General features: G+C 45.3%; 1 protein-coding gene and 1 long non-coding RNA gene across 3 annotated transcripts in view; one reads left to right on the forward strand and one right to left on the reverse strand.

Moving 5' to 3' along the window:
* The window catches only part of TMEM178B (transmembrane protein 178B), a 358780-nt gene that overhangs the window by 129916 nt on the left and 202501 nt on the right, over window positions 1–26363 (forward strand). The window lies entirely within an intron of this gene.
* On the reverse strand, window positions 15669–18434 carry LOC109269120 (uncharacterized). Its single transcript, XR_002080962.2, has 3 exons — window positions 17935–18434; window positions 17423–17576; window positions 15669–16005 (listed from the first exon to the last, which is right to left on the reverse strand). It is a non-coding gene; the product is annotated as an uncharacterized LOC109269120 (long non-coding RNA).

Genomic DNA, 26363 nt, shown 5'->3' on the forward strand with positions numbered 1-26363 from the left:
CAGGAAAAGGAGCTGTACATAAGCTGTCTCCCAGAGCTCAGGGCACATCCTCTTGGGGGTATAGCAGAAGGAAGGGTGTGTTCCTTCAGGCCCTGAGTTGAAGGGAAATGCCGACTTGAAGCCAGCACACCCCCTTATGCTGCCCCAGTCTGGTTCTGTCCGTATGTCACCCTAGCGTTGCATTGTGGACTCCCAGCCTGTGCCCTCCCCCATCCCACCTTGCCATCAGCTCCTACCCCAAAGGGATCTTTTCACTTCCTGGAAGTAAAAATTATTTCACATCAGCAAGAAAAGGGACCTCTGATTTATGGTTAAGGGCTGAAATCCAGTTACTGTTTAGCTTGGCAGAGCTAACAGAAATGTGCAGAAAAAAAAAAAATTACTAACTCTGTTTCATTTCCTCATTAAGTTGAAAGAGAAGGACCTGGCTCCTGAGTGTTTACAGTCCTGGTCAGAGCTTTGAAGCTCTGGTTAATGAAGAGCCATCTTTGCTTGTTCCTGGAATGACCTGGCAGGACCTTCATTCCCAGTGTTGACTGAAGGCCTGTGGTATGCACGATGGGGCAGCGAAAGAGAGGCCTTCGAGGGGCCTGCCACCTACTCGAGAACCTAGAACAGTGACGGCAACCTAGGATAGCAAGCACCGGTGCCGTGGGTTGTGGGCAAACAAAATGCTGTTAGCAGTGTTCAGAGGAGGAAAAGACCATCTCAGCCCAGGACAGTGGGTCGGGAATAGTGGCACTTGAAATGGCCCCAAAATATGTCATTCATTAAACTTGAGTTCCTACCATTTCCAGAAACCACTCTAGGCACTAGATGAAAGAAGGTGGTTTCTCCCCTCACAGACCTTGTACTCTGGTGTAATTACTACCCTTGTTGAATGCTTCACATGGGCCCATAGCTGTACTATGGCCCTGGTATGCCATTATTTTTACTTGAATCCCAACTGTCCTATGAGGAGCGTATCTTTTCTATCTGTCTTACAGTTGAGGGAACTGAGGCTTTCTAGAGTTTATGTAACTCATGGTGTGAACGATAGGACTTGAGGATGCCTTAGGAAAGTGATCTATCAATGTGTATGGGATGGATGGAGATGGGTGGCTTCTGACCCTGAGGAAACTTCCGTGGTAGTCCGGACCTGATATCTCGTGGTCTGGATAGACTCAGTGGTGGAGATCTGAGACTTGATCAAACAAGGAGTTGAAGCTATCTGTTGAGTTGGTGTGCTTGCGGGGGAGGGGTGAGACTCTGAGGTGTGTGGCAAAGGTCTGAACAAGTTGGTTTCTGACTCATTCCCCATTAGAATATGGCAGCTGTCTTTATCTCCATGAACATTTATCAGCACTAACTAGGGGCAAGGAAAATGGGGAAGGGAGCATTCTTGGAAGCATAGGGAAGAATTAACTGTATTTTGTGGAGCTTACATTTCTCTTTCCATACATGGAAATAAGGCATACTCATTACATTCAAAAGCGAATTCAACTTTGGCATCTAATAAATGCATGAATCCTATCTCTTTGGCCTTGTAGTCTTTTTTTTTTTTTTAATTTTTTTTTTTCAACGTTTTTTATTTATTTTTGGGACAGAGAGAGACAGAGCATGAACGGGGGAGGGGCAGAGAGAGAGGGAGACACAGAATCGGAAACAGGCTCCAGGCTCCGAGCCATCAGCCCAGAGCCTGACGCGGGGCTCGAACTCACGGACCGCGAGATCGTGACCTGGCGGAAGTCGGACGCTTAACCGACTGCGCCACCCAGGCGCCCCTGGCCTTGTAGTCTTAAGGCTAACAACCATTTTCATTCTTTGTATTAAGCAAGACCCCTTTGGGGGTCTTGAATGTATAAAAATTAGTTTTCATATGTATTTGTTATATTTAAATAAATTTAAATGTACCAGGCTCTTCAAAATTATTGTCGAGGATGGAATTGTCAACTGCAACCCAATTCACAAATTCACTAATTACTCATGAACTCAGATTTAAGAAGATGGTTAGATTTTCTCATATCTTTTAATTTTAAACACTGGTTTCTCACCTAGAGATCGTAGGCAGGGTGGAATCAATGAGTAGGTATTACTTACTCTCAGAAGATGGGGGTCTTCTGCCTTGCCCAACTGGAGCTGTGAATAATTCACCATGATCCCAGGCTCCTTTTTCCTTCCTTGAGGTTGAGCCCATTAAAATTGCATGATCAGGCGACACTGGCGAGGAGGTGATTGGCACCCTCCGTATCGGCTGCCAGAAACTTCAACAGAGTCTTAAAACAACCTCAGCTCTCATTCTGGGGAAACTGAGCTGCCACGGGTGGGGGTGGGGGTGGTGATGGCCAACGGGTGAATGAAGAACGTTGCAGTTGTTTTCCTGAATTCCCCTGACAGTCATCCTGGGGGTACATGGAAATGGAATGCTGTCTCCATGCTCACTATTGATCAACTTAGTCGTTATCATCGGCCTCGTCATTAAGTAATTATAGTTTACTGTGCACAAGGTAAGTGCTGAACAGATGGGGCCCTCTTCTAGAAGCTTTCCAGGACTACCTAATTCATCTCCTTCAGTGAGATGGGATCTCCAGAGAAAGCATCTATAGCCAATTGGTCACAGTCATTACTATGTTTTTTTTTGGTGGGGGTGGGCAGGAAGGGGGTGGGACTTGATGCCACTCTGAAGGATTTTTTCAAATAATTTTGACAAAGGCTGTGGTTCTTTTGAAATATATATATTTTTTTCTCATAGCTCAATGTATCACGTTTGTAGGACCAGCTAGGATTCAACTTGGAGGCTGAAAATGGTGGGAACCAAGTGAGACTTTTTAAGTGCCAGGGACTCAGCTCAAGTTTATTTAACAGTTGTCACAGATTGAAACCTAGAGTTAATGCTGGTTAATCTTGAAAGGAGAGAGGAAATCTGAAACAGAGCTTGTCCCCAAGGGTCGTTCTGGGCAGCAAGCATTTGCCCATCATCTGAATCCTTTAAATCTCTGTCGTAATCCTGCCCTGTAACCACCGGCCCAGTCCCTTTTTCTTCCTCATGACATGAATGTTTCCCCTCCTTCCATTTTATCTCTTTTTATCATCGACTTATTTGATTTCTCCTGATGATCAAAATAAAATATAATAGAAAAATCTGACAGAAAAGTGTAGGAGAGCAGGAAAACCTCATCTAAAATTCCACCACCAAGCAACGAATTGCCTGTCGTGCAAATATCCTTTAGCATTTCTTTCCATGATGTAAATAATAGTTTGTGTATAATTTTGTATCCTGAGTTTGGTTTATAGTTATAAGCATTTCCTTTTGTCACCAAAACTTGCTATAAGCTCAATTGTAATGGCATAACAGTCTACCATATGAGTACGCGTAATTTACTTAACCTTTCCTGTATGGTTAAATGTTTATGTTTTGCTGGTCTGGGGCTGTTAGGATAATACTGTAATGATCATCCTTGTGCATAAATCTTTGACAATAGTTTTGATCATTTGTTTAGGATAAACCAAAACAGGGATCATTGGCTCCAGAGACGCCTGTATTTTTTTTTTTTTAGGGTCTTGATATGTAATGCCAAATTGCTTTCCAGAAAATTCCAGCTGGTTTGGTCTTAACCTGAGTTTACCTAGATTGAGAATTCTTTATTTATTCAAGTATATTCTAATTTGATGAGAAACAGTCACTCATTTTTGAAAATTTCATTTCTGCAATCATGAGAAGGGTTGAATGGTTATTAGCCATTTGTGCTTCTCATTTTTCAAGTTCTGTCTTCATTTTCTTTGTCTTTACTTTCCTATTTTCTTCTTCTTTCCCGTCCAAATTAATCCCTTCAGTATGTGTGCCACTTGGCCAAGGGCTCCTTTTCTGGTCCCTCCCCACCCCCTTCAACCTGCCACTCCCTCCCCCTCTACCCCCGATTTAATCCTTTGCTTCCTCTTTTAGTGTTTCTTTCTCTGGGCTAAAGAGGTTGACAGCTTCTGGATTGGATGCACAAAGCCCTAATGGGTGCTCAGAAAATGAAGTCCAGTAGCTTAAATGGGTTCGGTAACATTGGCATTTTATGGCTCTTGGAGTCGGTTGATACTTGGGGAAATGCCAAGAGGAATGAAACCTTGTTTTGTTCACATCTGGTATCTCCAGCGCCTGGAGCGGAGCTGGTACGCAGAGAAGGCAAGGCGCTTAGTGCGTATTTGTTGAATGAATGGACAGCACCCGTTCAAGTGTGTGGCTGCTTTGCAGCGATTTGGCCAGCCTGACCCACAGCTCTAACTCTGAGCTCAAGAAGAGAACAAAAGGGCTGCGAAGAAAGTTTGACATTTATCTACATTTTGCAATTTGTACAAAAGTATAATTAGATTTCTTTTCTAGAGGTGATCCGTTAATGTAATCAGTGATTGCAGTTACTCAGAATGTAACAAATTGCTGATGTGTCATATAAATAAACACTTGCTTAGTGAAATAATTCTGTACCCAGTACCAGCCATTTCTTTCTTCCCTTTTTTCTTTTTTTTTTTTTTTTTTTGGTACGAGACCTGGTACCTCCCTCTTCTGCAGCTTCCCCCTCTGGAGACAGAAGCCAGGCCTGCTCCTAGGAGGCAGGAAGAGCCCTTTCAGTCCCTATATATTGGGTGGGAGGCACACAGCGGCTGGTCTCCCACCATCAGGTGGCTAGTGGTGCTTCAGGTCACTGACCACACGCTCTAGTGAGCATTGCTTTTCCATTCAACTTAATTCTTAGTGAAAATAAAAGGAGGAGTGGGAACATAGCACCAGTTAACTCGTGTAAACTTAGGGGACCAACTTCCCGACTTGGTCCTTTTATAACTTCACTTCCTCCTTCTCCTTCTGGGAAGCTTTCCCCAGCCCTGTGGTGGTCATGGATCTCCAGCTGTCTGCCTTTCACAGTGGGTAGGCCCAGCAGGGGCCCTGAACCTCTTTCTCCAAGGCCCTTGGGGATCCACCAAACCCTGGGAAGCAGGAAGCTGGTCATGGGAACTTCATGGCCTAGTTGAGAAAATTTGGGGAGTTCATCTGGGTACAGCCGTAAGCTGCCCTCCCTTAGAACCAGGGGGAAATAGAGGATGTCCGTTCCCTGGGTTGGAGAGTTCTTCGGTAACTTGGAGCAGAGGGAGGGAGAGAGTGTTGATTCGCATGCGGTAATCCTCGAGGAGTCCGTCGATTCTGAGATGAGGTCTCAGCCTTCCTCTCTGTCCAGGGTTGGGTGACCCTCCTGCATGTATTGCTCTCAGCACGCTTTTTACTTTCCATTACGGTTGTTTACTGCAGTGCCTCTACTCTGGGGCAAGGATCACGTCTTACTCATGTTTTAATCCCAGTATTTAGTGTGATGTCTGGCAGACAGTAGGCATGAAGAGCATTTAATTAATTAAAAGAAGTTGAGGTGCACCTGGGTGGATCTGTGGGTTGAGCGTCCGACTCTTGGTTTGGGCTCAGGTCATGATCTCACAGTTTGTGCTGTCAGCTCAGAACCTGCTTGGGATTCTCTCTCTCTCTCTCTCTCTCTCTCTCTCTCTCTCTCTCCCTCCCTCCCTCCCTCCCTCTCCCCACCCCCCCTCAAAAATAAATCATATTAAAAAAAGTTGAGGGGCACCTGGGTGGCTCATTTGGTTAAGTGTCTGACTCTTGATTTCTGCTCAGATCGTGATATCACGGTTCGTGAGTTGAAGCGTCGCATCAAGCTCTGTGCCAACAGCACGGAGGCATTCTCTCTCTCTCTCCTTCTCTCTGCCCCTCCTGTGCTCATGCTCTCTTTCAAAGTAAATTAATAAAACTTAAAAAAAAATTAAAAAGTTGAAAAGCATGAGAGTGAAATTGTTGGGGGCAGCGTTGGCCTAAAGCATGATGGTGTTGGCTCAGAACTGTGGCGGGTAGATTTGACATTGCTCTCAGCTGGGCAGACTCCGTTCTGAGGAAGAAGTTTTCCTGTTTTCCATATTAACCCTGGAAACCTTTCTCCAGGTGATGGTCCACTATAGCTTTTGCTCCGTTTCAGGCTGGTCCTTCTCGGGGGTTCCTCTGTGTCTCAGCACAGACAGACGTTGGAAGTTTGACTTGTGGGTTTTGGGATTCCCGTGTCCCCCTGGGTATGTGTTCTGTCAGGGAAGGGTCTTAGCCTCTTGCCACACAGATACTTCTAGGGAGCTCAGTGTTTGGCAAGCCCAGAACACTTTGACTTAATACCTTTTGCTGGTCAAAAGGATGTTGGGAGTTACACGTATCCCTGTGAGTTCTCCACCGAAAAGTACTTCTCCTTTGTGACAAATTGGCAGAGCTTAGTTCAACTTCTTTGAGTCTTAGTTCGCTTCGTGTGCATCTTTGTCTCCCACCTGAAGTATTCCCCAGGGCAGAATTTCCAAATTGTGATCCCAGGGCCACCAGTACCAGACCCATCTGAGTGGGCTTGCAAAAAAACCCCAAAACACACTAAATTCTTGCCTTGCCGGTTCAAACTACTGAATCAAAATCATAAGCAGAGTCTAGGAGTTGGCATTTTAACAAGCTCTGAAGATTATTCCTATGTGCTACCTAATGATGGAACAGTCCCCCCCGCCCCCGCCCAGGGCATAGGGTGTTTGTCTCCCGAGGAGCACTGGTCCTAAGAAATGTCTGGTCTAGATGGCAGCAAGGGGCAGTAACCCTTTCTGCAGCCTGCCTCTTGTGGACCCATAGTTCTGTATGAAGCCTGCAACGTGCATTGTGGGGGTTGAAATATGAATAAGATGCTGCCTCGGTCCTCTGTTACAGTTTATGCTGTGTGTATATTCGTACATAAATTACTTCAGTAAAGGGCACACAGGATAAAGTTGGGATGATCTGGTGAGTTTTGGAGGTGGGGGTAGTATTCAAATAGGACCTTGAGGGGAATGTCTAGAACTTCCCAGGCAGATATAGGAAACAAAGACTTTCTAGACCCATGCAGCAGCTTGAGGAAAGTCTTGGAGACATGGAGGCTGGTGAGATGTCTGGGCGGCGGTGGGGAGTCCCATGTGGCTAGAACGGAGAATGCACAAGGCTTTATGATGGGAGGAGAGAGGAAGGAGGGGTAAAACTCAGGAACATCAGGGCTTTCTTTGTCCAGTGTAGCCTTGAGACATTTCCATCAGGATCACTTAGGACCACATCCTCGAGATACAAAACCTGGTCCAGCGGTTTGCATGACCATTATATTTCCCCACACTTGAGCTAATAAAACCCTTTTGTTCTTCGTGTCATCTCCTACCCTCTGCCCTCAAAATATGTGTGCCATCTGCACTCGGTTCTGTATGGCAGAGCCGAGCCCCGGTGAGAGAGCAGAGGACAGACCGAGAAGAGACCGTGTGGTCAGTTCTGCTTTGTCTCTGCTACTGGAGGGACAGACGTGGGAGGTGAATAATCCAGAACAGTGGGTGATGCAAAAGGCATTTATATTTGGCTTTGAAATGCACGGTGTGATTTCTGGCAGCAGGAGCAACAGATTTACCTTCCTAATTAGGCAAATATTCAAATGAGTTGGCACTCCCTGAACACATGCCACCCCATTCCAAGACTGTATAAAAGAAGGCTTACCAATTTTCATTTTAATATTTACATTAATTATGTATTAATATTAATTATTACAATAATGCTGGTTAGACTGTCCTGGAGTGTTTCTGTGCCAAATGGATTTCTAGTTGCACGTCTTCATCTGTGGTTGATTTCTCATGAAGCTGGGAATAACTTCTACCAAATGCAGAATCCTTGGCTAAAGCTTTCTGATTTATTGTGGTCAGAAATATGTTAATAACGGTTTCTTGGTTGGCGTAGAATGCTGGCTTGAAGGATGGTTTCTGTGCCCGCGTGGCAGCGTCCACAGTAGACTAGAAAAAGCTACTCATGGTTCTTATTCCCTTTTGAACTTTAGTTTCCAGTAAAGTACAGTCAGATGTAAATTATGCGATGTACTCTCAGCCCATATGTAGACAGAATGGAATTTATAACCATCAGTAAAAGCATTCATTTTTAACTTATTAATCTCATCGTGGAGTTTTATAGATAGTGGTGACATCTGAGCTCATCTAATCAAACTTTATCATTTTAGTAATGAGGAGGCCCAGAGAAAGTTAAGGATGTTGAGGATAAAATGCTCAAAGTGTGTGGGGCGTCTGGGTGGCTCAGTTGGTTGAGTGTCTGATTTTGGCTCAGGTCATGATCTTGCGGTTTGTGGGTTTGAGCCCCGTGTCGGGCTCTGTGTTACCAGCTTGGAGCCTGGAGTCTGCCTCGGATTCTGTGTCTCCCTCTCTCTCTGCCCCTCCCCTGCTCATTCTCATTCTCTCTCTCTCTCAAAAATAAATAAAGATTTAAAAAAATTTAAGAAGTACTCAAAGTGTGTTTGTGATGCACAGGCTAGCCAAGGATTAAAAAAAAAAAAAAAATGGTTAGCAAAACCAAAACTCAAAAAACCCTCTAAACCCCCTGAGGTTAATGCCAAGTCGGTTGTCTATGTATTTCAGTCCCCACACTTCCTCACACTTCCTCGGGGCCCATGATGGAGAAGGTCCTCCTTCTCTTTACACTTCTTTACTGAGCGTTAAGAAATTGTTGGGTGGCTTTCAAAGTCTGGAGAGCCACTCTGAGCAGGATGGGTGTGGTCGTTGCCCTTGGAAGCTTCCATTCTCCCCTACGCACACATTGTTTTTCTGCTGCTTCAGGCCGTCCTGGATCTAGCTCAGCCTTCCAGGTCCTAGGTGTGTGATGTTCCCTAAGCTTGCCTTCTGTTTGGTTTTCTAATGAGAGCAAACAGAAGAACACAAGAGAGATTTTTCTCTGTTCAATCACCGGCAAGAGTTGAACTGGCTGAGCACGAGAGAAGCTGATTGGAGCTGCAGCGAGGCTCTCTGATTCCGGCTTCCAAATGTTCTCTGGGATGCAAGCCAAGCAAACATCCCCACCCAGAAGTCCCCAGGAGTGTGGGGAAGAACAGGATGGAAGGAGCTCTGATCTCAGGATCTCAGGAAGGGTTCATATTGAGAGGGAGAGAGCATGGAAAGGTTCCTCAGCGTCTCTGACACAACACCTCCCGAGTTTGAGAAGCTACAGTATGAGGTGCAGGAGATCAAAGGGGAAGGTGAGAGGGAAGGCGAAAGCATGCGTGTAAGTGTGGGAAAAACACCTGTGCCGCTGAACGGAGGTGTCCGGGCCATTGTGGACCGAAGTGTCTGGGCCATTGTGGACCAGGGAGGGAGCTGACGTTCCAGAGAAAGGGAAAACAAGCAGAGGCCAGGAATCCACGAGAGCCACCTCTGGGAGAAAAACGCCTCCTCTTCATGATGGAAGCACTATGTGAACCCAGGCAGGTTGCAGAGAAAGGTGGCTGGGCAGCCGCTGCCTGCTTGCACCTGTGTGAGTTACCTGACCTGGTCACCGCGTGTGTCGGTTGAGGCCCTTGTTCCCACGCACCCACTCGGAGACCCACAGTTGTGCGTGCTGCTCGGAGTCTGTGTGGTGAGGGGGGTGCGGTTTGTGGTCAAGAACACTATGAAATTAATTGGCCCTTTTGGGATAGCTGAAGCCTCTATCTCTGGACTTATTAGCACAGGGCTCTAACTAGGTGAGATGACCAGTCGTACGGGTGTAGGTTAGCCCTTGGGTGTCAGGATTTCTTTTCTGTGCATGACAAAGCAGAGACTGATGGATGTTTAACAATAATCAGCACAACTGAGAGAGCCTGTGGGAGCTGGTAGCAGCTCGGCTTTTTTGTATGCGGCTGACCCAAATATCCTGACTTTATTCCTAGACGTGCATTTGGGTGTGCACGCGTCTGCACGCGGTATACTTTCTCCGTAATGTTTTCTTCACTTCTGGGGATGTTCTAGGTGGGCCTACTGGGGAGTAGACTCTCTTAGTTCAGGCCGCTGTAACAAAAATACCATAGACTGTGTGGCTTCGACCACACATGTTTATTTTCTCACAGTTTCGGAGGCTGGAAGTTCAAGATTAAGTTGTCTGCAGATCTGGTCCGGTGAGGGCCCAGTTCCTGGTTTGAGGATGGCCATCTTCTCGCTGTGCCCCCATATGGCAGAGGGCAGAGAGAGGAAAGGATCTCTCCTGTCTTCGAAGAGTGCTAATCCCATCATGAGGCTCCACTCTCATGACATAATTATCTCCCAAAGTCCCCTTCTCCAAATACCATCACGTTGCAGATTAGGGTTCCAGCATATGAATTTTGGGGGAACACTAACTTTGGGACGGAAGTTTGTACATAGGGAATTTTTTGGGAGGTGCGGTGTGAGGGAGGGTGGGAAGCAGGATTGGGCAGGAGGAACAGCTAGATGCTAATGGAGTTGCAACAGAGGCCTTTGTCAATGGCACAGGGAACTATGGGTCTAAGGTAGCCTTTCAGAGTGTCCCAAATTGAGGCAAGGGTCTAGGCCTTTGTGCCTCCACATGGCCCTGTCATTGGGTGCAAGGGACTGTTTGGAAAGGGTCTACCTTGGATGAGGTGGCTCCCATTGGTCAAAGGCACTTCTCCCTAGGAACTGGCGTCACCAGGGCAGCCAGGTGACCACGTGGTGCCTCTGTGCTGTAAGGGGATCTTGCTGGAGTCCCGCAGCATTCACTGCAGGGGGCGGTGAGAGCCTCTGAACACCTACATTCTGAAAGGTCTTCACCACTAGGGGTGTGTTGGTGGTTTCCAACAACAGAATGGCTTTCTTTTTTTTTTTTTTTTTTTTAACGTTTATTTATTTTTGGGACAGAGAGAGACAGAGCATGAATGGGGGAGGGGCAGAGAGAGAGGGAGACACAGAATCGGAAGCAGGCTCCAGGCTCCGAGCCATCAGCCCAGAGCCTGACGCGGGGCTCGAACTCACGGACTGTGAGATCGTGACCTGAGCTGAAGTCGGATGTTTAACCGACTGAGCCACCCAGGCGCCCCCAGAATGGCTTTCTTTATGGTTCTAGCCTCTACATCAGGGGGAGCCCAGGATGCAGGGGGGGAAGGCTCATCCACAGGACTTGGGAGTCCCGCTCCAGAACACCAATGACCTCCTCACCTGCTGTAGGAGTGAATGTGGGCCATTTCCCTTCTGCTTTTAGGGAGCTGACGTTGGTCACTTGAGAACAGCACTGTCCCAATAGAACTATAACGTGAGCCACAAATGTGAGCCACAGGTTTAAATTTTGCCATTTTTTTCCCCAAAAGAACCAGAAGAAATTAACCTTAATGATAAGAGTTTTTCTAAACCTAATATAGTCAGAATTTTGCTTCAGCATATAATCAGTATAAAACAATTTTAATAAGCTGGTTTTAATTTTCTGGTACTAGGTCTTTGAAATCCAGTGTAAGTTTTAGAGCCTGCATTTGGACGAGCCAGATTTACAGTGCTCGGTAGGACGTGTCGTTCGTGGCTACTATTTGTATTGGCAGCTTTAGAATGCAATTTCTGCTATGAATTCCATTACCCTCCTCCCTCTGCAATGAAAAAAATGGCAAAAAAATATTTTTAATGTTTCTTTATTTTGAGAGAGAGAGATTGAGAGAGCAAGCGAGCAAGCAAGCATGTGTGTGAGCAGGGAAAGGGCAGAGAGGGAGAGAGAATCCCCAGCAGTCTCCGTGCTGTCAGCACAGAGTCCGATGCAGGGCTGCATCTCATGAATCATAAGCTGAAATCAGGAGCCAGACGCTTAACCAACTGAGCCACCCAGGTGCCCCAAAAGTGAAAAAAATTTTGAGGGGAATTAGGAAGCCAATAATTCAAATTCGTTACCGTTATTATTCAAAAGTATGTCCAAAGCACAGGATTGGATCTTTTTCGGGTGTGCCATACTAAGGCAGCTATTCAGGGTAGGCACCTTCCTTCTAGAAGCCTCTAAGTTTTTGCTATAGTGTTTACTGATTTAGCTTCTAAATCTACATGGTCAGTTTTCAGCTCGGGGTCACCTGGACTTTGGGGCAAGTTTCCAGAGTCATATAGTTTATAATTAACTGAAAAACAAGAACAACAAAGTAGCGACAACCTGAACTTAATATTAGCATAAATACTTTCAAGTCCCAAGATAACTGGGATATTAGGCCTCAAAAGCCGAACATACTGTTCTCTCTTTCCCAAAAGTACTTTCCCAAAGTAGAAAGTCAATGATTTTCTCTGTTGTAAATGAGGACAAGATTTTTTGTAATTTTACTTCTAAGAATATTTTTGGGCAAGGGGTGCCTGGGTGGCTCAGCTGGTTAAGTGTCCGACTTTGGTTTGGGTCATGATCCCACAGTTCGTGGGTTCAAGCCCTGTGTCGGGCTCCGTGCTGACAGCTCAGAGCCTGGAGCCTCCTTCAGATTCTGTGTCTCCCTCTCTCTCTGCTCCTCCTTTGCTCACGCTCTCTCTCTGTCTCTCAAAAAATAAATAAACGTTAAAAAAATAATAATAAAAAAACAAAAGAATAGTGATGTCCAAAAGAAATGTGATATGAGCCACATACCTAATTTAAAATTTTCTGGTAGCCACATTAAAAAAAGTGGAAAGAGGGGCGCCTGGGTGGCTCAGTCGGTTAAGCGTCCGACTTCAGCTCAGGTCACGATCTCACGGTCCGTGAGTTCGAGCCCCGCGTCGGGCTCTGGGATGATGGCCCAGAGCCTGGAGCCTGCTTCCGATGCTGTGTCTCCCTCTCTCTCTGCTCCTCCCCCGTTCATGCTCTGTCTCTCTCTGTCTCAAAAATAAATAAACGTTAAAAAAAAAAATTAATAAAAAAAAAAAATGGAAAGAAACAGGTGATATTAAATTTAATGATGGATATCATTTAACCCTATCTACTCCAAATACTCTTATTTCAATAGCTGATCAGTGTAAACAATAATGAGTTACTTTACATTTTTAAAAATTAAGTCTTCAAAATTTGGTGGGTATTTTATACTTAGAACACCTCTGAATTTGGGTGCTAAATTTTCATCAGAAATACTTGATTTATATCTGCAGTTCATAAAATTTACAGTGGAAAATGTAGATTTATATATTCAAGTTGTTCCAAACCTACTTAAAAGTTTTTTAATAACTAAAATAAGTACCTCCCTCCCCAAATCAGTTTTTAAAAAAATATTCACATCCATATTAATAAAACTAGTTTATCAGCAAAGAATGAATCGATTTGACCTTGAAGCAAAGTGAAAAGTAGTCCTACTGAGTAAAGTTGTGTTTAGTGGAGAACCACTTACGTCGCTTTCATTTTTAGATACAGACTTAAGTTTAACTGAAATTATGTCAAATAAAAAATACACTGTCTCAGTCCTAGCAGCCATGGTTGAAATGCTCAGTGGCTGCTTTAGAATATCATAAGGTATGGTTGAATTGAAAAGAACATGATAGAAATAGGACTCTGTGGTGATGACTGCAATGTGTCTGAGTGGCTATTGTCAAATTTGTGTTCTTTCTTTTTCTTTCTTTCTTTCTTTCTCTTTCTTTCTTTCTTTCTTTCTTTCTTTCTTTCTTTCTTTCTTTCTTTCTTTCTTTCTTTCTTTCTTTCTTATGTTTACTTAGTTTTGAGAGAGAGAAAGAGAGAGCGAGAGAGCAGGGGAGGGGCAGAGCGAGAGGGAGACAACAGAATCCAAAGCAGGCTCCAGGCTCTGAGCTGTCAGTACAGAGCCCGACGTGGAGCTTGAATTCATGAACTGTGAGACCATGACCTGAACTGAAGTCGGACACCTAACCGACTGAGCCACCCAGGCACCCCTGTGTGTTTGTTTTCAGCGTGTGTGTGTGTGTGTGTGTGTGTGTGTGTGTGTCTGTGTTTTCATGAGCTACCTTCCCGAGTCTCTCTCTCTCTGGGATCAGAATTGCTGCTTCTCTACCCTTCAGGGGCATTGGATTTTATTTCCTGCCTGTCAGATACTGCTTTCCATCTCCCCCTTATCCAGCTTTTTTGCTTCCTCCTGTTCTCCTTTCATATCTGACTTTCTTTGTCACAGAGTCTGTATTTTTTTTTAATCGATTTTATTTTTTAGAGCAGTTTTAGGTTCCCAGCAAAATTGCATGGAAGGTCCAGGGATTTCCCACATATGCCCTACCCCCATATGTGCATAGCGTCCCCCCCCTTAGGGACACCTGCCCCAGAGTGGCACATTTGTTACCCTCCATGAACCTACACGGACCCATAATTACCCAGAGTCCGCAGTTGACCTTAGGGTTCACTCTTGGTGTTGTACATTCTGTGGGTTTGGGCAAATGTCTAATGACACTATCCATCATTATGCTGTTGTATAGAGTAGTTACACTGCCCTAAAAATCCTCTGTGCCCCACCTATTTTTTAAAAATTCTTTTTTATATTGAATATTTTTGAATTTCTGGTAATGAAAAAATGGGAGACAGCTTAGATTTTTCACTCACTCTACCATAAAATCTAAGAAAACTGAAACAAGCAAATCCCTGTGACCCTTGATTGATTTCCTTTTCTTGGCAGGGGAGGGGGGTGTCACTGACTAACAAAGGGGAAAAAATAACCCTGCTTCTAAATCCGTCTGAGGTCAGCCAGGCACTCCTGGCTGTGTTGGGTTTTGCTGAGAGGGCTGCTGGGGGTGAGGTGTCACTGGCTCTTTTTGGTCTGAACCCGACAATTAACTTCTGTTTGAGATTAAAAAAACCCGACAATATAGAAATCTCTCAGCCCTTCTGTCCTTGCAAGGGCTGGAGGAGGTCAGCTCTGCTTTGTGAGGTTAAGGTTGCCATGGAAGAAACAACAAAGCACGCTTGCATGGATGGGAGACATTCAGAGGCCGAGGGGAGGTCAGCTGGGCTGGAGGGTGGGAGGAAGTGAGGTAGGTCCCTCAAGGTTAACTTGGGCCAGTTGATGTGTGACCTTGGACAAGTCACTGTCTCCCTGGGCGTCAGCTTACTTCCTCATTGTCAAATTCGGCTGCTCTCCCTGTGGTTCCTCCTCCATGATGGCCCATGAGTCCACATGCACTTTTCTGACTTTCTTTTTAAAGTTTATTTTGAGAGAGCGAGAGAGAGAGCATGCACATGTGCAAGCGGGGGAGGTGCAAGGTGGGGGGTAGAGAGAGAGAGAGAGAGAATTCTCAGCAGGCCCCGTGTTCACGGCTCCGGCCCCGCTGAGGGGCTCGATCTTACAAACCGTGAGATCATGACCTGAGCCGAAATCAAGACTCAGATGCTCAACCAACCGAGCCACCCAGTCAGCCCCGGCCAGCTAGGGGGGTGCTTTCATCCCCGGTGCCAGCTAGGTACCCACTTACAGATGTGATGTTAAACCAAACATTTACATTATTAGAAGTGATGGGAAGAAGGAAGGAAATCGTAGCTAACGTATTCCCATGTTCCGTTTTCACTCCCCAAATAATTCAAGTCTGTGTGAGTTGTTTTTGCATGGCTTGTCAAGACTCAAAAATGTACCCGCCAGTAAATACCAATTAGGGCCTGGCACACTGATGTCTTGGGAGCGTTTCACACAGTTCGTTCTTAGTCAGTTTGCCAAGTGTTTATTGAGTATCTACTTATTTTTAAGCTTACGTTTTCAGGCTTGTATTTTGTGCCAGGCCCTGAAATACACACTTTATAGAGGTCACTTATTCACTTATGTGCCAGGATAGGGAGATACTTAAAAAAAAAAAAAAATCCATAAACACAGTTCCTGTCATCCAGAAGCTTCTAACATACTTGGAGATGTATAAACTATTTGCGTGAAACAGTTAAGAGTCCAAGGCATTGTTGTATTAAGTGCCCACATGGTAATATAATCAATAAATGCTTCAGACATCCAAAGAAGGGAGGTGATTTAGGACTCAGTGGAGTCTGGAGATAATTCTCATGAGGCATGTGGAGAGAAAGGAAGGAAGGTAGTTTGTTTTTTCATTTTCATTTGTTTGTTTGTTTTTAAGGGTTTTATTTTGAAAGTAATCTCTATGCCCAGCCTGGGGCTCGATCTCACAACTCTTGAGATCAGGAGTTGCATGCTGCACTGACTGAGCCAGCCAGGTGTCCCAGAAGGTAGTGTTTTGAGTAGGAATAAGTTGAGTTGAAGTTTAGGTTGTGGTTAATAGGAGGATCTAGGAAATAAGAGACACATGTAAGTCATTGTTGAATGAACAAATGAATGGCTTTAGGCTTATTGTGTTTCGGTGACTGAACATAGGCTATTGGAGTATCGAGAATGGTGATTGTGGTTTCTGTTGGGGGCCTCTGGTTTGTGACGATGATCTGTCTAGGTGGAGATCCTCACGGGCACCTGAACTGGAGCGCAGATGAAAAACCCAGCAAGGAATACAGATTTGAGACTTACAGAGTAGAAGTGATGGTGAAGTCCTAAAATAGGATTTGTTTCCTAAATAGAGGGGAAGAGCGAGGGCAGAGCCATGTGAAGGGCACAGAGCTTGCACTCAGGGGGAGGAGGGAGTCAGCAAAGGGCACTGAGAAGGGAGACCAGAGCAGTAGAAGGAAAGCAGAAAAGCATCCTGTCTAGTGGTCAAGGGCAAGGAGCTTTCCTGGCGTGTGGGCCCAATAAAGGGGGGAAAATCTGTGCCGTGGAAAGTCCAGTCTACCCCTTCTGGAGTAGACTAAAGGACTTTTGTGGATAGAGCTTTGCTCATTCTACACGTGTAGATAATTTTGCTCAGAGGCCTGGATGTTAAATGTTTGCTACAGAGGTTGAATCTTCTTTCAAGTACATTTTGCAAGATAGAAAAAACACAACAACCAAGTCTCTGAGAGCCTATTGAGTTTACAGCATGTAGAGGGATCATCGAGGTCTCAAACCGATTTTCCTTCCCTTCTGAGAACCCTCTCCTGTAGACTCTCTCGTTTCTGCAAATAATGCTCATGTGTTTTTGCATGTCCCCAAGCTCAGACACAACCACACTGCACACATAAACCAGCTCCCCTGACGGAGCTCTACGTTATTTGGGAATGTCTATAGATTTTGCGACTGAAATCAAGGCAAGAGAATCATCAAGCTACGAGTAGGTTCACTTCCAATTCCCAAGTCCGTATTCTTTCCGTTGTGTAAGTCGTCCAGTGAATTTCATTATGGTCTATAATGGAAATGTGATCACGTGGAATCAGATGTAAATCAACTTCTGTTCTATAAACAGGCACTGTTGGGATCTCATTCCAGAGCCATGATCAGACTGGAAAATGGTTTGGGGTAGGAGTGGGAATAAGAGTTTAGGAAATGATCCTTTGGATTTTTTCCCCCTAAATTCTGATTAAACCTCTAGCTTCTGGAGATTTCTAGGGGCTCACAAGAGCCTGTCTAGCTCAGGCTTAACTAATTTGTTCAAATTTGTTTCTGAAGGGATGATTCTGAATAAGAATCTGGGTCCTCCTAGGCCTCTGTGGAGGAACAACAACTTCTGTCCTTTTGTTGATAGTTTATCCCACTGGAGCCATGCTTATTTTAGTTCAAATCAAATCATATCATCAAATATTTATTATTCCCCGAGTCAGATGGAATTGAAAAATACTTACAGGTTAGTGACCCATTTCTCTACATGATACAAGTGGCAGATTTTTCATTCATGATTTCAGCAAGTATTTATCAGGCTCAGTATGGTGCAAGGTGTTTTTGAATCTACAGAAGGGTATTTGGAATGACATTCGTTCTCCAGGAGCTTATTATAACCTGGATGGAGGGACCAGAACAACTCAAATAAAAGAACTTTAAAATAATGGCTAAATCTGTCTGGCATTTTGTGGTGCAGCCTATGTGCTTAGGTATTCAGAGAAAGCTAAATAGTATTAAGTGATGCCGTAACCAGAGATGGCTTCCTGGAGGAGACAGACCGCAAACTGGATGGATCATGAAACTGGAAGAAATATACGACCAGTCTTACTCTTCCTTTTTCTCTGCCGTTAAGTGGGAACTTCTGTCATCCCAGCAGTGGATACTGATCTGTCTTTTCCCCGGAAATGCTTTTCAGAGTACCAGAATTGTAAAAACAAATTGCATGTAGTTCCATTAAATCTGGTACAAGACTTACCTCCGTCACATATCCATGTAACCGTTCAGAGGCAAACTCTAGGGGAGATGCATTCATTCAATGTAGGTACTCTCTGCTTTAAGGAAACAAATTGGAAACTTACAGAGCCAAAGTAGTTAGAGATTAATTCACTTTAAAGATATAAAACTTTGAAAACGAAAGATTTTCTGGCTGGCATCGGTAAAACTAGTAATAACAGCAAACCACTGTTTGCTCAGCAACTATTTGCAACTACTGTATGCCTGGGAATTTATATTGAATTTATGTCTTGCTGCCCGTCCTGTCGAACACCCTGCAAGGTGGCAGTTACTACCTCAGTTTTACGTTTGTGGAAACTGAGTCCAGAGAATCACATGGCCAGTGAGTGGTGCACCGAGGATTTGAACCCAGCCGTTGCTGACTCCAGAACCCCTGCTCTCTGGGGGTACCTCCCCCCACCCCCCACCAGCACTCTGGTCCAGCGTGAGCACTCTGCAGTGCTGGGAGCTCTCATAGGAAGGGGAGACTGTGTTCTAGAATTGTGACATAGAGTCTAGAAACTCTGAAGGGAGGAATTCTTCATCCAGCTAAGGACACTGGGTGGCAGGATAATCGGAGGAGAAATTTCAGAGTTTGGAAGGTGCTTCAGAGTTCTGAGCGTCCTCAAGAATCCCTCGCAGGCCTCCGATGGACGGTCCTGGCCGCCAGCATTTCAGCCTTGTGGTGGAATCCAGCGTATCATTAAGTGTGAAATAGGAACACGGAGAGCCTATGGGACCAGTGTTCCCTCCTCACAGCCTGATGTCCGGGTTAAAGTTGCCAGATTACACACAGGATGCCCAGTTAAATCTGAATTTCAGGTAAATGACAAAAATGTTTACAGTAGAAATATGCCCCATACAATGCTTGAGACATACTTATAACTAAAAATGTATTTGTCCCTGGGGTGCCCGGGTGGCTCAGTCAGTTAAGCATCTGACTTTGGCATTTGACCATGATCTCGTGGTTTGTGAGTTCAAGCCCCACGTCGGGCTCTGTGCTGACAGCTTGGAGCCTGGGCCTGCTTCAGATTATTTGCCTCCCTCTCACTCTCTGCCCCTCCCCTGCTTGCACTCTGTCTCTCTCAAGAATAAACAAACATGTAAAAAATGAAGAAAAAAGTGTATTTATCCTTTATCTGAAATTCAGATTTGACTGGGTATCCTGCATTTTTATTTGCTGTACCTGATATTGCTAGCCCAGCCTCATGCCTACTTTGGGGACAGGTTTCTGGCCTGCTTCCTTTTCCTTTTCCATCTGAATCCTGTGTGTTAGGCAGATTAGTAGAGCCTCAGGTCACTTTTGCAGCACTCAGGCATTCATTTATTGAATCTTCATACTAACTCTAGGGGTAGGTACTATTGTTCCATTTTATAGATAAGAAAACTGAAGTACTAAGGGGTTAAGTAACTTGTTCGGAGTCACGCAGCTAGTGACAGGGGAAGGATTTGAACTGGACGGTGTGGCCCCGGCATCCGTGACTGCTCTTTTTCACTCACAACACCATACCTACTCTTGTGTCATTGGGACAGAACAGAAGGAAATCTGCTAAGGAAAGAGAGCCTCATGGAGGAGAGAGAACCATGCAGTTCCCGGAGCTCAAAGGAAAGAGCATAGATAGAAGGGGCGGGGGGTGTGATGCACTCGTGGGGGCAAAGCAGGAGCTGGCCTGCCTTCAGTCATCTCCAGGCTTCTTGACATTTATCACAGTCAGCCTCTCCACAGTCAGTGGTCCTGCTGAGCACCGGGCCACACGTGGCTCTTCCACCCCCCTCCCAAGGTGCACTCGATCAGCTTCTCTTTCCCAACTACCTTTGAAGAACTCCCCCAAGCGGATCCCTGACCAGCACGCCTCATCATTCATGACAAACCGTTTTCATATCCAACAGGACCGAGTGGGTCTGTGCTCACCACAGTCTTTCTGAAAACACTTAAGTCCATTTATTGTGTTTGCTCCCCTCCCTTCCCACCTTGCAATGGGAGGACATTTCTATTTCTCAGAACTCAGGCTGTGAAAAAGGAAAGCTCCCTCCAGAGATGTTTACTTTGCATTCAGTTTTGTGTTTCCCTAAGGGACCAGCAAAGCTCAGTTTACCTAAAAACAGAGTTCTGCTTTAACAATCTTCAGGCATCTTCTGTGGGCCACATGACTGTGCTAGGGACTGGGATGTGGCGATGGGTAAGAGGCACTCAGTCTAACTTGGACGGGAGTCCCTTAATCCCCAAGGGGAAGCAGTTTCTTTCCCAGAAAATTCTATGCCAGAGGCAAAAACAAGCAAACGAGCAAACACAAACACTGCCCAGGAATCCTAGAGATACTTTAAAAATGACAGAGGATCCTGGACGATGCATGTGGATGGATGTCCAGGAAAACACGTAGTATGTGCATCTGGGAACGGATGGTGCAGGGCACTAGTAGACAGGATTAGGGGAGTATGAGAGGCGAGGGAAGAGGAGGACACCGTCATAGCTTCGAAGTTCTGTAGCAGAGACCTTGCGGTGAACATTCATTGACAGGACCTACTAGGTGCATGATACAGAGTTCCCAGGTAACTACTTAGCCTGCAAAATTATTGCACAAGTAAAATTTATTAACACGTTAAGCCATAATTATCAAGTAAATAATGACAGTAATAACTCCAGAGCAAACTTCTAAAGCAAAATTAGAGCGTTTATTACTGTGGGTATAACTTAATTTTATCTACCCCGATTTGGACTGTTTGCTACAGAGTGCCCCAATGCATGGTCCTCCGTCCGAGGTTAACAGGCTTTCGTTTCTTTGACTTCTTAGTAGCCTTGGCCTTTTTTTTTTTTTTTTTTTAATTTTTTTTTTAACGTTTATTTATTTTTGAGACAGAGAGAGACACAGCATGAACGGGGGAGGGGCAGAGAGAGAGGGAGACACAGAATCAGCAGCAGGCTCCAGGCTCTGAACCATCAGCCCAGAGCCCGACGCGGGGCTCGAACTCGCAGACTGTGAGATCGTGACCTGAGCCGAAGTTGGACGCTCAACTGACTGAGCCACCCAGGCGCCCCAGCTTTGGCCTTTAAATGCCTTTTTCTCTCAGGCCGTTTCCCCTGGATTTTACATCTGAGGATGTCAGTGGTGCCCAAGAAGTCATATGAGGGGCAGCAGCTTTTACCATTCCTGAAATACAAGGGAAGTCTCTTCTCTGTGAAATTTCAATCAGCTTGATGCTTCTTTTGTCATCGATTCCTGTATTTTAGGAGAAAGGAATTTCTTCAAGATCTCTATTTGCTTAACGCTTAAAAAAAAAAAAAGGATTCTAATATATATTAGTATCCTTTTCCAGACTGCTTTGAGATAATAAGAGAAAGATTTTGTCAAGCTACAGAACCAAAATGACCAGAAGTAGCTAATGAGATGAGGGAAAGTGGGTAAGTCCATTCACAGGGGGGCAAAGAGTGTGAACCTTCTGATCCTGTAGGTTCCTCTCCCCTCTAGGCTGGCGAGGGGGCAGGTGTCAGACCAAGACAAGAAAGATGCAGAAGAGCAGGAGTGGGAAATAGGAAATAGGAGATAGGAGAGGCTGGTCCGCAGTGATGAGGACTGGAATCCCAGTGTGGTCTTCCCATTTGGCGTGTGCGAACCTTCTCTCCCGCACACACAGCTTCAGAGGCTCTGGGGCCCTGGATGCTTCCTCTCCTTTCACTGTCCAGATTTGTTCTCAAAAGGAACGAGACCACCATGTGAAATTCTGAACTCTTCAACAATCAAAAGGGAAACCGGTCAAGATGTGACATTAGTTCTGATGATAAAGCTGAGAATCAAGACGTGAGGATTCCTTGGGCCCATATTTTTGTTCCCATGGAGTTGGTCTCTATCTGGATTTGTGGGTTAGGAAACAGAATGAGTATTTCCTAGATTGAGGGGTGCTGCTTTAAAGCCTTTTGATAACCATAGCAGCCGTGTGTGATCTCCTGGTTCTACACAGTTCCCGGATGAGGGCCACAGGATGTAAAAATTGAAAGAGCCCGGAGAAACCATCTGCTCAGTCCTCTCCTAGAAATCTAGATATGTTGAGCCTCGTCCAAAGTCGCAAAGCCAGTGTGCCACAGCTGGAACCGGGTGTCCTGACCCTCAGTCTAGGGCTCTTTGCTGGTTTCGCTCCATTTGCCCTGGCTTCACTCTCCATGCCCTGGGAGGCTGATGTCTCTGGACTGTAGTACCTGTGCCTCCTTATTCTTGGCTTTCCATTTGAGTTTGGTCAATAGGCACGACTGGAAAACCAGGAGGCAAGAGGCAAGAGGTGGCTGTCCTCGTCTGCACCACACCCCTGCCCTCCATTTGTCTGGTTTCGTCTGCTGTGTTCCTTTAAGGCACGGGTCCTGCCAGGCAGCCCTCTTCCACAGCTCTGGCTCTTGCCAGACTCCCTGCGTGTACAGTTCCTTCCCCCTCGCCCGTTAGACCTTGGGGCAAATATAACTTCCCACTTATCACCAATCTTTACTGGCTCCTTTAATTCTGTGCCAAACTGTGTACAGTTCTTTCCTAAAAATCTTCAGTTAAGCCCTTTGGAGTGTGTTGTCCCCTTGCTGTTGTGCCCTGACTGATCCAGGCTCTTTCCTCCTCCCTGGGCTATTGGATCTGTAAGTCTGTGCCTTTCCCAGCCCCATGCTTGTGTTTGCAGTAGGTAGATCTTGGCATATAAAATACCTATGCTCTGGAAACACCGCCTTAAGTTACACCTTTATTGGTTGAGCTCCTGTTTCTGTATTTTCATGTCAGATGTACATTTTCCCTTCATTTTTGAATGCTCTGCAATGAATAGTAGTGTCTCACACTAGAGACCTACAACCCCACCTCGAAATGAATAAAGGGCATTCTCCTATTATAAAGCCCAGGGTAAAGATCTAAGACTTAAAAAAAAAATTTTTTTTCCATTTATTTATTTTTGAGAGAGACAGAGCACAAGTGGGGGAGGGGCAGAGAGAGAAGGAGACACAGAATCCAAAGCAGGCTCTAGGCTCCAGGCTCCGAGCCATCAGCACAGAGCCCGACGCGGGGGCTCGAACCCACGAACCGTGAGATCATGACCTGAGCCGAAGTCGGATGCTTAACCGACTGAGCCACCCAGGCGCCCCTAAGCCTTTTGATAAAGGAACTTAGGCCACCTGTTTCTTCCTCGTTTCCCCTTCCAACATTTTGTTTGTGAGTTTGGCTTTTTTGCCTTTCACATGGTTTCAGAAGTGAGCTCACCTAGATTCTACTAGTAAAGCAGAAAAGAGCATTTCTGCTTAGAAGGAAGGATGTTTATATGAATCTGCTTTGTTAAGAGTGCAGTGCACCTCTCTTGAGTGATTGGCATCTGAGTGTGGGGTGGTCCCATCACAGTTGTGGGGGGTGTGGGTGGGGAAAATGTCTTTCAGAGATAAACCCTTACAGGTTCCCAGGAGAAGCCACTCACCTTCCCCCTGGCTTGTTTCATTGGCTTCTTTCTCACCTGGAATTAGAAGCTTGTTTATGGCAAGAAGAATTCAAAAGGGGGTAAGAACAGATCATTTGAGTTATGATCTTCACTCTACACGCTTCTTAGTTTCTAGAATCTAAGTAAAGGTGACCCCATTTTTAACGGCAGCTGAAAAATCAAAATCTAGACCTACAAAATGAGTCAAGGGGCACTCTTTGCCCATGTGAGACCATTTTGTACTTCACACTATGAAAAGTCCTTCGTATCCCCTGAGTATTTCAAATCTGTGGCCACCAGGTAGACGTCAGAGAAACTTAAAGTTCATATATTCACCTCCACTGTCTTTTGAAAAGCATCTGTAAAAGAAGGGGAGGAATGGGGGTTGTCAGTGGGAAGGTAGGATTTAATATACAAAAGCTGATCTTGATCTTGAACATGAATTTCAGGAGCGTGATGTCCCCCCCCCCCCCACGCCCCCCCACTCCGGTGTTCTCATTTTCCCAGCACTTGTCAGAGTCTCTGCCAATGGTATCAGGGCCCCAGGGACAGGGCTGGGGTACTGTAGCCGACTCCCTGTCATTCTGGGGAACAAGGGTGAAGTTAGCATGAGAATCTGTGTAACACAAGTCCAGACTCCACCCTTGAAGGGACTAGGGTGCTTTGCTTGGTGTTTGTTCTGACAAGACTTTGGGATTGTTGGGGAGTTTGGGTGCAGGAAAAAGGTAGAAGAACACTTACCAGACCACAGCTTCCAAACCTTCAATTTCATGAACAAACCTACTTCTCCTGTAGAACAGCAGCGTCAGGTGGTCAACCAATCTTATGGTTTACGCAGCAGAGGGAAACCCAGCTCCCACCTGGGGTCTGGTGAGAGGAAAGTGGTGCATCATCCAGAAGTGTCCATTTCACTTAAAGATTTGTAGTGAAGAGGTAAGTGTGTGATAAGTAATTAAACATTATTTTCCACTTAATAAACAGATACAGTATAGAATACAAAATTTGCAAAGAAGACTTCCTGTTGTTGTAGATAAAGCCATGAGACATCAGAGAAATTTTACACTTTGCGGTACCCCGGGAGGTCTGACTTTATTTTCAGGAGTATTTTCATTGGAAAAAAAAAATCACAGAAATGCTATAGATATTAGGCTTAAGTTAGTCAATAAAAGGTAACACAGGCTATATGGTAAGGAAGCTTTAGCATCTATTAAACTTAAAAGAAGATCATTTATAATAATGGTAATTCAATCCAGTCTTAGTCATTGGAAAGAATTGTGAATTCTCCATGCAAGTATATTCCTTACTTAAAAAGAAACCTGAATTTAATGAACAGAGAGCTTGCAGTAAAAAGAAAAAAAAAAAACAATTGGTAGTGTGGAGCCTAATTTCTGCATAATTGTTTTGTTTGGGGCACATAGAATTGTAAAAATTTCCACGTGAATGTCTTGTTTATGAGGGGAGGGAGGTGGATGTGCTCAATTCTTTGCTGCTAGGGTCCTACTTCTCCTTATTCCTTACATTGGGCAACCTCACTCCTTCAGGAGTCTTGATTGGCTCCCAAAGGCATTTGGGTGTGTACCCTTGAATTGGTCAAATTCTAGGTGAGGGCTGAGGTCAAGCAGGGGTAGAGGAATCTTTGTCTGCAGGAAAAGTGGGCAGGGGTAGAACTTTTAGGTGGTTAGAAACGGGACAGGTGAGATAAAAACGTGGGGCTGGGGAGGAGGGTCCCAAGTGCCAAAATCGTTAATGGGTTGTGGTTCCACAGTGGACAAAGCCACAGGACAGGCAGTCTATACCAAACAAGTGCTCGCTGCCATTCCAGGGGTCTGACCCAGGGCAGGCAGTGCGAAAGTGGAGTTCAGTGCTGGGGTTCCAAAAGCAAAAGGGTTGGGGACATGGGGAGCATGTCCTAGGTCTATTGCAGCTATGTCTTTTTTTAATTGTATTTTTCCTTTGCCTTTTTCTTTTTTTTTTAAACCACTGTGAGTTATGATTGACATGCAAAAGCCTGTATGTATTACGTGTATACAGCTTGATGGGTTTGGAGATAAGTATACACCCGTGAAACTACCACCACCATCTATGCCATAAACCTCTCCATCACCTCCTACAGTGTTCTCGTGCCTTCTTGTTGTTATTTTGTGACCTATTCGCTCAGTAAGTTTTCCAATACAATATTGTGAACTGCAGGATCTCAGTGGTACGGCAGGTCTCTAGGACTAACTCCTAGAACTGAAAATTTGCACTCACGAATACCTCTGTTTCTCCGCCCCCAGCGTGGGGGTGCCAGCCTGCTACTCTCTATTGCGGCCGTCTCGCGCCCTTGCACATACCCGTCTCTCCCACCATCCGACAACAGGAGAAATTACTATTTTGTGCCACAGATGTCTTAGAATCTTAGCGCTTGGACCTGGAACAATCTTGCTGGGCAATCAGGTCCAGCACCCGAGTCCAAGAAAATAAGGTGTTGTTAACCATAGTCTAGAAGGTAGCTAAGACCAGAAAAGAGCCCTACAGACTTAGAATGTTAAGGCTGAAGGGATCTTCCTGGCCACCAGTTCCCTCTTCTCATTTACAGGCGAAGGAACTGTTTGGAGCAGGATTGGGTTGGGGTGGGGGAAATGGGGGAGAAGAGGGTCACCCGGGGAGAACAGCTGGCAGTGCCCAAACTGGAACCAGTTTGTGAGCCAAAGCTGTCTGCACCACCCTGGAACCCTCCCCGTCTTTTAAAAAGTGGCCTCCTCTGCTGAATCCATTTGCTTTGCCTTTTGTTTGTTTGTTTGTTTGGGCTCAGCAAATTCCCACTTGTTCGGGCTTTGATTTTGAGTGGAATCTGTAGAAAATCCGGTTTGTTGCTCTCTTTCTCCCTCTGCTGGCTCTCAAGGCTGATTCCCTGAAACTGACACAGATATTTGGGCAATGAAATGACTTCAAATAAAATGGAGGCATGTCTGTGGGCTGCTCTAGAAACAAGGGAGAAAA

The sequence above is a fragment of the Panthera pardus genome, unplaced genomic scaffold (genome assembly GCF_024362965.1).
Source record: "Panthera pardus isolate Hobbes unplaced genomic scaffold, ASM2436296v1 HiC_scaffold_8, whole genome shotgun sequence".
NCBI classification, from domain to species: Eukaryota; Metazoa; Chordata; class Mammalia; order Carnivora; family Felidae; genus Panthera; species Panthera pardus.